Genomic DNA, 12453 nt, shown 5'->3' with positions numbered 1-12453 from the left:
AGAGGTTCCATATGGAGAGGGGTCTTTCTCATAGTTTCATGTTCTCTAAACAGACTGAAGACACAGAACAAAATGTATGGGGTGTATTGACACGCCCTAGGTGAATATGTGTATATAGGCATTTTTGAATTACAGAAAGTCAGTTGTGCTGGGAGCAACTCGGCTTTGCTATCTCTGATGATAAAGTCTATCTTCTGGCATCAAAACCCCAAGACTTCAAGAGTGATGTTTCACAGAGGTGGCAGAAGCCATAACAAATTGCCGCCCAACGTGGGGCACCGGAAAGGAGCAGAGTGGAAGCCACAATGGGCTATCTGGACAAGCAACTCAAACAGTGGCCACTTAAAAAGGTAAGCATTTTTTGCTTATATAATTAGTTTGTGTTGCTTGCCAGAATCTGCCCGTGGTTGTAAGGACATTCAAAAAACTCCTCCAAATTAAAAAAAAAATAAATAAAAAAGATTAAAGGGTTCTGATTCCAGAAGAAATAATTGCATGCAATGATCTGTTTTTACTGTTAAGGGGGCCTTGACGAATAACAGTAAATGAAAAGCAGATAAAAAAAAATAAAATAAAAAAAAGCCAGGAAGGCAAGAGAGGCAAATCCTGCAGGTCACCTAAGAGGGGTGATAGAATAGTTGTGTTTTAGAATTTTATAGTATTTTTTGAGAGCTCTGTGTTTATAAAGGCCTTGTGAATATGTGTATATAGGCATATTTGAATACAGAAAGTCAGTTGTGCTGGGAGCAACTCGGCTTTGCTATCTCTGATAATAAAGTCTATCTTCTAGCATCAAAACCCCATGACTTCAAGAGTGATGTTTCACAGAGGTGGCAGAAGCCACAACAGAATCAATAAAAAGTGTTATAACAAGGTTAAAATTGGCAAGGAGGAGGCGAGAACTGGACGAACTATCAAAATAATGTTTAATGAGAAATTAAAATATGAAGGCAAAACATAAATACAAACGTGCACACTGCAGCTGCGTGTGGCTCTCTCTCCCCTGAACTGCCACATTCCGTCACACTTATCCCTCTCCTCGGCTGATCAGCTCGATTGTAGTCACGGCCTGGCCCCACCCTCCTCCTCGTCACACACCTCCCTCCTTTGCCTCAGGCCGGGGAACCTTCGGCATAACATATATCCAGGTGGGTGGGGGGGCGCTGCTCTACTGGCCCCATCTGCAGGCTTTTCCCCGCCTCTCTAGGGCTGGGGAGGGGGGCAAGGGGAGGGAAAGCAAAAAAAAGAGGAGAGGGAAAGGGCCAGCGGAGCGAGAGAGAGGAAATACCTGGTTCGCCTGGCCCTCAGCCACTCCCCAACCTCTGGCGGACTGTAGTAGGTCCTCCAGCCCTGGGCAGATGGTCATGCCCCCCCCCCTTTCTCTCTTTACATTTTTTATCTCTATTCTTTTTTTCCTATGGGGGGAAACGGCAGTGTGCCTCAGATCCTCAGCAGCAGGCAGTGACTTCATCCCCAAGCGGACGGCTGCGGCTGCTCCTGTGTTGGCTGGTAGTTGCAAGGACTCCACGACAGCGCATCCCTACTCCTTCCCAGGTTTCGGCACCAATGTAATAAGGTTAAAATGGGCAAGGAGAAGGTGGGAACCGGACGAACCATCAAAATAACGTTTAATGAGAAATTAAAACATGAAGACAAATCATAAACACAAACGCGCACACTGCAGCTGCCTGTGGCTCTCTCTCTCCCGAACTGCCGCATTCGCCACACTTATACTTCTCATCGGCTGATTAGCCCAATTGGGGGCCGGACGTGTATAGTCACGGCCCGGCCCCATCCTCCTCCTTGTCACAAGTGTTAATCGGAAAACAATGTCTATAAATGCAAGCGTTAATTGATTACATATCCTTTGAATACCCAAGTATTGAACCAAAATATGCTCCAAGCATTATATTTATAATTATTTATAGGCCTCCAAAATACTTATTGCTGAGGATTTCAACATTCATTTAGATAATCCGGAACACAACACTGCAAAAGAACTCATACTCCCAATCGTGGATACACAGGATCTGCTCATTAGTAAGGATCTAAACATTTCATCCACTGCTATTAAGGACGTAGCACTCTCTGACCAATTCTGTATTTTCTTTGATATATTGATTTCTCCTGCAACTGAAGATAGACCTGTCTCTGACAAAAAGAGGCAGATAAATGAGAATACTAGTGTGCAATTTATGAAAGTTATATTTATGACACCATGTATATCCACAGGATATACAACTGTGTTGAACATCAACTGTTAAAAGTTAAAAATGCTATTGATGGCATTGCTCCTGTAAAGGTCAGGAAGATTACTGGCAGGCTTAAAGCACCTTGGAGAAATAAAACAGCAGTACAAAGCATGAAAAGAAAATGCAGGAAAGCAGTTTTAAGTGGTGGAAAACAAAACTTGAAGTCCATTATATCATCTATAAAGACAGCCTTCATGCTTTGAATTTGGAACAAGGTACAGCTAGATGGACTTTCTTCTGTAACATTATAATCAGCAACAAACAACACCCGCACATTTTTGCTACTGTAGAGAGACTAACTAACCCCCCAACAGAGGTTCCCTGTGAAATGCTCTCTGACAGCAAACAATGAGTTTGCATGCTTTTTCATGAAGAAGATCAATGATATTATAATGGCCATCAGCTCGTCCTCATGCTGCATTGAGGTCAGGCAGCACCCACCGCAACAACTGAATTAATTAGTCACTATGGGTGGGTTGCACCAACAAAGATTAAACTTAAATTTAGATTAAATCAAGGTTTATCTGATAATTCAATTTCTGTTACTTTAAACCTTGATTAAAAATAATCAGGGTTACATTTTAACCATCAATTTGATCCTGATCTAATTAAATCTGAATTAACTTTAATCCTGTTGCTTCAATACTTTAAACTTTTATTTAAATCTCAGTTAGGGATTAACTTTAAACTAGCAGCTGAGGTGGTTTAAATAAAAAACGAACCTACAATTAAACATGAATGAATAGGTAAATGAACAGTGGATGTGCCGTCAGCCCTTTGATAGACGTTTATCATACTATTTGTTTATTATGGTCCAAAATTTTGGGCCGTTGCATACTTTCAAATCCAGTGTGGGAGTACGGTGGCTCGTCTTGGTGGCCGCCCGATTACCCGCTTCCCCATCCTATACTTGCAGGGACACGGGAGAGAGACGGGCCTCTTGAGGAGAAGCAAGAATAGAGTGTAATTTTGGCATATAACTAGAGCAGTTACAAGCGACAGATCGCAATTTTTCTGCTCCTCTCTTATCCTCATTTCAGTCGGCAGCCTGGGCTGTTAATTTGTGGCACTGACGAGAGGAGGTGGTCCATATGAGACCTGTGTGATCCTTTTTTTTTATATGATGCCATATTTTAAAACTTATGACACTATACACACTGCTGTGACATTTTCTTAACCTCATTGATCTGCCCTGTGTACAAATCTACAGCTAAATTCAGAATCCATCATGGTGGACAAAATTAATCACAGGTGAATGTTTTAATCACAGGTTAAAAGTTTAATCTCTGATTTTTTAAACAGTATATAAAATTAAGTGGTGCAACACAATTCAAATAAAAATAAAACTTGACTCAACAAACCATGGATTAGCTCTAAACTCTGCTTAATTTAATAATTATTGGTACAACCCAACCTATGTCTGATTTTGAGGCAATTGATGGCAAAACCCTGGAAGAAACTATGCAGCATCTTAAAATTTGTTCTTGCTGCCTTGACACACTCCTCACATAATTTTTTTTTAAATGTATTTAACGGTCTAGAAAATGATCTCTAAAAAATTCATCACTTCTTTTGGGCACTTTTCATAAGTCTCTGAAAACTGCAGTCGTTAAGCCCCTGCTAAAACAGCAATCTGGATAACTCCGTATTAAACAACTGACCAATCTCAAATCTTCCTGTCATAAGCAAAATCATCGAAAAGGTTGTTTTAAATCAGCTGAACAAATTCTTAAACTGGAATGGCTACTTTGACAATTTACAGTCTGATTTCCAACCACATCACAGCATAGAGACAGCACTCTTAAAGATACTTAATGATATTCACTTAAATACTTATTCAGACAAAATATCAGTACTGGTATTAATGGATCTCAGCGCTGCCTTTGACATTATCAACCACAACATTCTCAGTCTATTCTAGATAGACTGGAAAACTGGGCTGAGCTGGTTCAGGTCATACCTAGAGGGGAGGGGTTCTTTTTTTAATTTTTTTTTGGGGGGGGGGGATTTTTTCCCCTTTTTCTCCCAATTTTGAATGCCCAATTCCCAATGCGCTCTAAGTCCTCGTGGTCGCATAGTGATTCGCCTCAGTCCAGGTGGCGGAGGACGAATCCCAGTTGCCTCCGCGTCTGAGACAGTCAACCCACGCATCTTATCACGTGGCTTGTTGAGCGCGTTGCCACGGAGATATAGTCATAGTGTGGAGGCTTCACGCCATCCACCGCGGCAACCACGCTCAATTCACCATGCGCCCCACCGAGAACAAACCACATTATAGCGACCACGAGGTAACCTCCACCCCATGTGGTTCTACCCTCCCTAACAACCGGGCCAATTTGGTTGCTTAGGAGACCTGGCTGGAGTCACTCAGCACACCCTGGGATTCGAACTAGCGAACTAGCGAACTCCAGGGGTGGTAGCCAGCATATTTTACCACTGAGCTACCCAGGCCCCGAGGGGAGGGGTTCTTAAGTGAACATAAGCAACTGTGAATCTGAGTGGACATCCATGACATACCATTAGGGCTCGCTTATAAAACGATATCGATATTTATTGGGAAAAAATCATTTTCGATATCAATAATAAACTTTTTAGTAATTTCCGATATTTCGCTTATGTTCTACATCTAGACGATCGGATCAGGTATGTGTCTCTAAAAACGCAAGCAGTTCAGCAAAGTAATACACACAACTATCTAACTGAATCACAGACATGAAATTAGCATTTTAGGAATTATTAGCTGGCAGCCCTGCTGTCATGGAAACTAATCAGGCTCGGTAGTCGCCAGCTAGCAGCTAGCTATCCAGTTAATTATTGTTGTGTAGCAAACAAGACAGCACTGACAATGCAATACAACAGCTGTCGACTGAACACAACAACAACCTCATCAACACCATTGCTGTTTATTTACAGTACATACCATTTAGTTAAATATTTTTTCATGATCCATAGTGCGGTCACAGGAAAGAAAGTTTTCTTCTTCTGGTAATGTTTATTGCCGGTGGGCAATTCAGTTTATGCCAGTTTAAACCTTAGTTTTAACAGTAAAACCTTGGTGACGGTAGTTCCGGAGAGGGCAGAGCTCGGGCCAGAGGTATTTCCCAAATCATGTTTATTCACCCCGGTCCCTTGCGGAGACCACCTCTCGCTGTCACAGCTTACAGATATTGCCAGGTTGCAAGCGGAGTTCACAGACGTGTTTTCACCCCTACCTGGTTGCACGAACCTCATAGAGCACCACATTGAGACTACTCCAGGGGTGGTGGTTCGTAGCCGCCCATATCATCTTCCTGATCACAAGAAAAAGATTGTTCAGGAAGAATTAGAGGCAATGCTTGAAATGGGCGTAATACAAGAGTCGCACAGCAATTGGGCTAGCCCGGTAGTTTTGGTACCGAAGAGCGACAGCTCGATCCGTTTCTGTGTTGACTACCGGAAGTGAACGCAGTGTCCAAATTTGATGCTTATCCAATGCCGCGAATTGACGAGTTACTCGATCGGTTGGGGGCGGCTCAATTTTCACTGCAAGAACATGACCATGGCAACGTTGCTGTTGTGGCTTTCCTTTCTCAGAGGGAAAGCCACCCCGCCGCGGTCCTTCTACCTATGGGTTTGAGGCCACATCGGTTAGCACTGGGGGTGATTTGGGGACCTCAGTTGGAGCTTCTCTGCCGGAAAACCCCCCACAGACCTCCCATTCCTCAGCACGCTCGTTTGCCCCGGTCGAGTTCTAGGATGAGACCGCCGGCTCGTCTCACGGTGAGTTTGTGATCTCATTCGGCGCTCGCGAAGTGGATGAGCTCTCAATCGCCGCAGCGGAGAGTGGGCTTGTCCAGAGAGTGGGCTTGTCGCAGGCTGACGTGGAACTGGCAGCCATGCTTGCCCAGGTGGCTGCAAGCGTCGGGCTGGAGTGGAACCCTTCACTCCCATCCGGAACCCTCACAGCTCAACGATTGGTTCCTGGGCTCAGAGCACCACTCACACACACTATGTCTCCATGGCAATGCGCTCAATAAGCCACATGATAAGATGCACGGGTTGATGGTCTCAGATGCGGAGGCAACTGGGATTCATCCTCTACCATTCGGATTGAGGCGAATCACTACGCGACCACGAGGACTTAAAAAAAAGAGCGCACTGGGAATTGGGCATTCCAAATTGGGTGAAAAAAAAAGAAGCAGACAAAGGCTATCCAGTACATCCTGCCGCGGCGCAGATCAAGATCCTGCACCCCGTCTGTTCGTCGCCAAGGGTGTCCCCCTGTGGCAGCAACACCGGCTCTGCCACAGTCCACCCCAGGAAGCCGGCCCTCGTGTGGAGACACCCGCAGAAAGCAGACACCATCCGTCTCATGGCCCGCCGCTTAGAACCTGAGAAAGGCTTAGAAGCGCCTCTGAGATGGGTGACCCAGGGAGACGGAGACCGGCTACAGACCTGGAGCTGGTAAACAGACTACTCCATCCCCCGGTGGAAGGCCGGGAGGAGAATACTTGTTTTCCTTTTCTTATGATTTAGCTGCACGCTCAAAGGGCTGTGGTACCCACATTTTCAAGAAAAGAGCGGTTTCCTCACTGCCTGGGTCACACATTCGGTGTCCACAGTCATCGTTTTCATGACCACCAGGCATCACACCTTTATGGCAGGCATGGCGCACGCGCCCAGCTGTGGCACAACTGCACCCACACCAGGACGGTTGCGACAGGCCGCGAGGACGAATTCCCTCCTCCCCCGTCCCGGACGTTGCGACCCTCCTGCCTCAACACTGAACTACCTGCTGAAATGGCTGGGACCTTGTCTCGGCCTTTCAGCACAAAACCTGAATGAGTGGTTGCAAGCCAGCTCCTTTTATTCCCGTATGTCTGGGGGAGTGGCATGCAAATTCCACCCGCCAATTCCAATTGTCTTTTCTCAAAGATTAGAGGGGGCTCCCAAGGGCGACCCCTAGTGTCACTACATCGACACAACATCTCGTTCCCTCCATCAGGGAAAGGAGGTTACGAAATTAACCAGGACATTATCTTCTGCGTAATCAACAGGATCAGACGCACTGTGCATTGATGATGGGGAAAGCCAAAGTTACCCCTCTAAAAAGGCCTACAATTCCACGAATGGAACTGACAGCTGCAACAGTTGCCATAAAATAGATATGATGTTAAAAAGAGAACTACAGCTGAAACTTAAACCTTCAGTCTACTGGACAGACAGCACAGCTGTGCTTAAATATCTCAGAAATGAGAGCACAAGATTCAGAACATTTGTGGCAAACAGAGTCACAACTATTCTAAAAGGCTCAAAGATTGAACAACAGAACCATGTTGATACTGCATCAAATCCAGTAGATTGTGCCTCTAGAGGGCAGAAGGTTTACACTTTCTTTCAAAATGACAAATGGATCTCAGACCCAGATTTTCTATACCAATCCACAGATGAGTGGCCGAAGAATGTGGACCAAATGAGGATATCTGCAGATGATCCAGAGATCAAGAGGTCAGTGTTGGTCAATTCAATACAAACACAACACAAAAACAGTTCAGTTAGACAACTGATGAATCATTTCTCTTCCTGGATAAAGCTTTGGCGCACTGTAGCGTGGATTCTAAAATTTAAACCATGCTGTTGGAACTTGTGCAAAAGAGAAAGATGTTTACTGCTGCAGAGACTCTAGCCAACTCAAGTAAAGGCAAGCAGCTAGTGAACAAAAAGATGGCAGACATCAAAACTAAATGGAAATGAAGTCACATTTCAGTTGATGATTTGAAGGTGGCTGAGCTTGATATAGTACTGTCAAAGGGAGAAGTTCGATGTGGAGATTTCAGCACTGCAAAGTGGACAAGCCATAAAAATAAGTAGTTCAATCTACAGATTAACCCCCCAGTTGCACAGTGAAGTTTTACATGTTGGTGGAAGACTTAGCAATGCTGCTATGCCAGAAGAAAGCAAGCGGTTTATGCTTATATCGAAAGAACTTCGTCACCAACTTAATTCTCCAAAGTGTTCATGAAAGAACAGGACACGTGGTAGAAAGCGTCATGGTTACTTGTGTAACCTCCATTCCCTGATGAAGGGAACGAGACTTTGTGTCGATGTAGTGACACTAGGGGTCACTCTTGGGAGTCCGAGACACCTCTGGTCTTTGATAAAAGGCCAATGAAAATTGGCTAGTGGTATTTGCATGCCACTCCCCCGGACATACGGGTATAAAAGGAGCTGGTATGCAACCACTCATTCAGGTTTTATGCTGAGGAGCCGATATAAGGTCTGGTCATTTCAGCGGGTAGTTCAGCGTTGTGGCAGGAGGGACACAACATCTCGTTCCCTCCATCAGGGAATGGAGGTTACACAAGTAACCATGATGTTCCCTATCTGTCACTCACTCGATGTTGTGACGATGTAGTGACACTAGGGGTCTTGTGACCTCAAGATGGCGCCGAGTATGGCTGCTGCGTTGCGAGCTCCGACACAACATAGCAATGTTTTGTTTGTTTTGTTTACAATTCTTATGTTTTTTGTCTTGGATGTTGTCTGCCTTATTGTCTACGACAGACAAACACTTTTGGACATTGGTTCAGCGATCTCACACCGAAAACTGGACTTCACATTCCTCAATGCCAACCCGCTGTTTACAAACACGCAAGCGGAGCCCTTTGTCTGGGCAGCACGGCCGCGGAAACGCAGGAGGAAAAGGGGAAACAGAGCCGGCGTTCTCATCAGAGTAAGACGCCGCGCAAATCGACCCCCGCTACCCACTATTCTACTGGCAAATGTTCAGTCTCTGGATAACAAGCTCTGCGAGCTGAAAGCGTGGATCTCTTTCCAACGAGAGACGAGGGACTGCAGCATTATCTGCCTAACAGAAACTTGGATGTCTGCGGAGATTCCAGACTCAGCCATTGAACCCACGGGGTTCTCCATGCACCGAGCGGACAGAGCGAAAGACCTCTCAGGTAAAACTAGAGGAGGTGGTGTATGTTTTATGATCAACAAATCCTGGTGTGATCAGAGGAACGTACATTCCATCAAGTCTTTCTGTTCTCCTGATCTGGAATTTCTTATGCTTCTGTGTCGACCATTCTGGCTACCGAGGGAATTCACAGCGGTCATTATCACTGCTGTGTACATCCCCCCACAAGCTGACACAGACCGGGCACTCAAGGAACTGTATGGGATTATAAGTTAGCAGGAAACCACGCACCCTGAGGCCACGTTCATTGTGACCGGGGACTTTAACAAAGCCAGTTTAAAATCAGCCGCACCAAAATATCACCAGCACATTAGTTTCAACACACGAGGGGACCGGGTTTTGGATCATTGCTACTCTCCGTTCCGGGATGGCTACAAATCCCTCCCCCGCCCACCATTTGGCAAATCGGACCACTCTTCCATTCTGCTTCTGCCCGCTTACAGGCAGAAATTGAAACAGGAAGCACCCACCCTCAGAACGATCCAGTGCTGGTCGGACCAATCAGACTCTATGCTACAAGACTGTTTTGATCACACAGACTGGGAGATGTTCCGGTCCGCCTCTGATGACGACATCGAGCTTTACGCTGATAGCGTAATGTGTTTCATCAGAACGTGCGTAGAGGAAATGATTCCGACCAGAACTGTACGAATCTATCCGAATCAGAAGCCGTGGATCAATAGCGATGTTCGCGCGGCACTTAATGTGCGGACCTCCGCTTTTAATTCTGGGAATGCGGAGGAGCATAAACAAGCCAGTTATGCCCTCTGAAAAACTATCAAAACAGCAAAACGCCAGTACAGGAGCAAGATTGAAGGACAGTTTAACAACACCAACTCTAGAAGCATGTGGCAGGGAATTAACATCATCACGGACTTTAAAGGGAATAAAAACTCCACCATGAACACCGCTGCCTCTCTACCGGATGAGCTAAATACTTTTTATGCTCGTTTTGAGGGAAATAACACCGCCCTCGCGGAGAGAGCTCTCGTGGCTGAAGCTACAGAGGTTAGTTCACTCTCCGTCTCTGTAGCGGATGTAACCCGATCCTTCCGACGGGTGAATATCCGCAAAGCCGCGGGCCCAGACGGCATTCTGGGCCGCGTCATCAGAGCGTGCGCGAACCAGCTGGCTGGGGTTTTTACGGACATTTTCAACCTTTCCCTCTCTTTGTCTGTGGTTCCCACATGCTTTAAAACATCCACCATTGTGCCTGTTCCAAAGCAATCAAAAATAACTTGCTTAAATGACTGGCGTCCTGTTGCTCTGACCCCCATCATCAGCAAATGCTTTGAGAGACTAATCAGAGATTACATCTGCTCTGTCTTGCCACTCAATCTTGACCCGCTGCAGTTTGCTTACCGCAACAACCGCTCCACTGATGATGCCATTGCATCTACAATACACACTGCTCTCTCCCACCTGGAAAAAAAGAACACTTATGTGAGAATGCTGTTTGTAGACTACAGCTCAGCATTCAACACCATAGTGCCCTCCAAGCTAGATGAGAAACTCCGGGCTCTGGGCTTAAACAGCTCGCCGTGCAGCTGGATCCTGGACTTCCTGTCAAGCAGACGCCAGGTGGTTAGAATAGGCAGCAACATCTCCTCATCACTAACCCTCAACACTGGAGCCCCGCAGGGCTGTGTTCTCAGCCCACTACTGTATTCCTTGTACACACATGACTGTGTGGCAACACATAGCTCCAATGCCATCATTAAGTTTGCTGATGACACGATGGTGGTAGGCCTGATCACTGACAATGATGAAACAGCCTACAGAGAGGAGGTGCACACTCTGACACACTGGTGTCAGGAGCACAACCTCTCCCTCAACGTCAGTAAGTCAAAGGAGCTTGTGGTGGACTTCAGAAGAAAAGACAGAGAACACAGTCCCAACACCATCAATGGAGCACCAGTGGAGAGAGTCAGCAGCTTCAAGTTCCTGGGTGTCCACATCACTGAGGAACTCACATGGTCCATCTACACTGAAGTCGTTGTGAAGAAGGCTCATCAGCGCCTCTTCTTCCTGAGATGGCTGAGGAAGTTTGGAATGAACCGCCACATCCTCACACAGTTCTACACCTGCACTGTAGAGAGCATCCTGACTGGCTGCATCGCCGCCTGGTACGGCAATAGCACCGCCCACAACCGCAAAGCACTGCAAAGGGTGGTGCGAACTGCCAGACACATCATCGGAGGTGAGCTTCCCTCACTCCAGGAAATATATACAAGGCGGTGTGTGAAAAAAGCTCGGAGGATCATCAGAGACTCCAGCCACCCGAGCCATGGGCTGTTCTCACTGCTACCATCAGGTAGGCGGTATCGCAGCATCAGGACCCACACTAGCCAACTCCATGATAGCTTCTTCCCCCAAGCAATCAGACTTCTGAACTCTTGATCTCCCACGATCAAATACATCAGCACTGAACTTTATTACCCTTACTGTTATATCTTACACCGGACTGTCATAAATTATATTATTATTATATTATATTCTCTCTTAACAACTGACTATCAACCGACAGCCTGAATGTCAATACAGTACAATACTGTACATTCTATATATACTACATATACTTTTTTATATATTTTTATTTTTTATTTTTATTGAATAATGTGTATCTATATAGTGCGTATTGTATACTGTACAGTGTATGTTATTATTTGTATATTGTTGAGTGTAATTATGTGTATATCAGATGTTTAAATTGTGCTGTGTTAATTTGATGTTATTGTAAATTGTAAATGTAATTGTCTCATCACTGTCACGACTGCTATGTTGATCGGAACTGCACCCAAGAATTTCACACACCATTGCACTTGTGTATATGGCTGTGTGAAAATAAAGTGATATGATTTTGATTTTGATTTGAAATAACAGAAAATGTAAATACAATCTTCTCTAGCACTCTTGACAGTGTCGCCCTCCTTCGATTAAAGAAAATTAAAGGAAAAAGCCCTGCACAATGGTACAATGACCGCACTCATGCTCTCAAGAGAGCAGCTCGGAAAATGGAGCACAAGTGGAAAGAATACAAAGAGGTATTTCGCAGTGTATGCATGGATAGTGTCTGTAGCTACAGACAGGCACTAAAAGCTCACAGCATATTTTAGAAAACTCATAGAAAATAACCACAACAATCCTAGGTTTTTATTCATTACTGTAGCTAAATTGGTTAGGAATAAAGCCTCAACTGAACCAGATATTCCGTCGCAGAACAATAGTAATGACTTCATG

The sequence above is a fragment of the Myxocyprinus asiaticus genome, chromosome 29, assembly GCF_019703515.2.
Source record: "Myxocyprinus asiaticus isolate MX2 ecotype Aquarium Trade chromosome 29, UBuf_Myxa_2, whole genome shotgun sequence".
NCBI classification, from domain to species: domain Eukaryota; kingdom Metazoa; phylum Chordata; class Actinopteri; order Cypriniformes; family Catostomidae; genus Myxocyprinus; species Myxocyprinus asiaticus.
Note: the sequence above shows the minus strand (reverse complement) of the source record.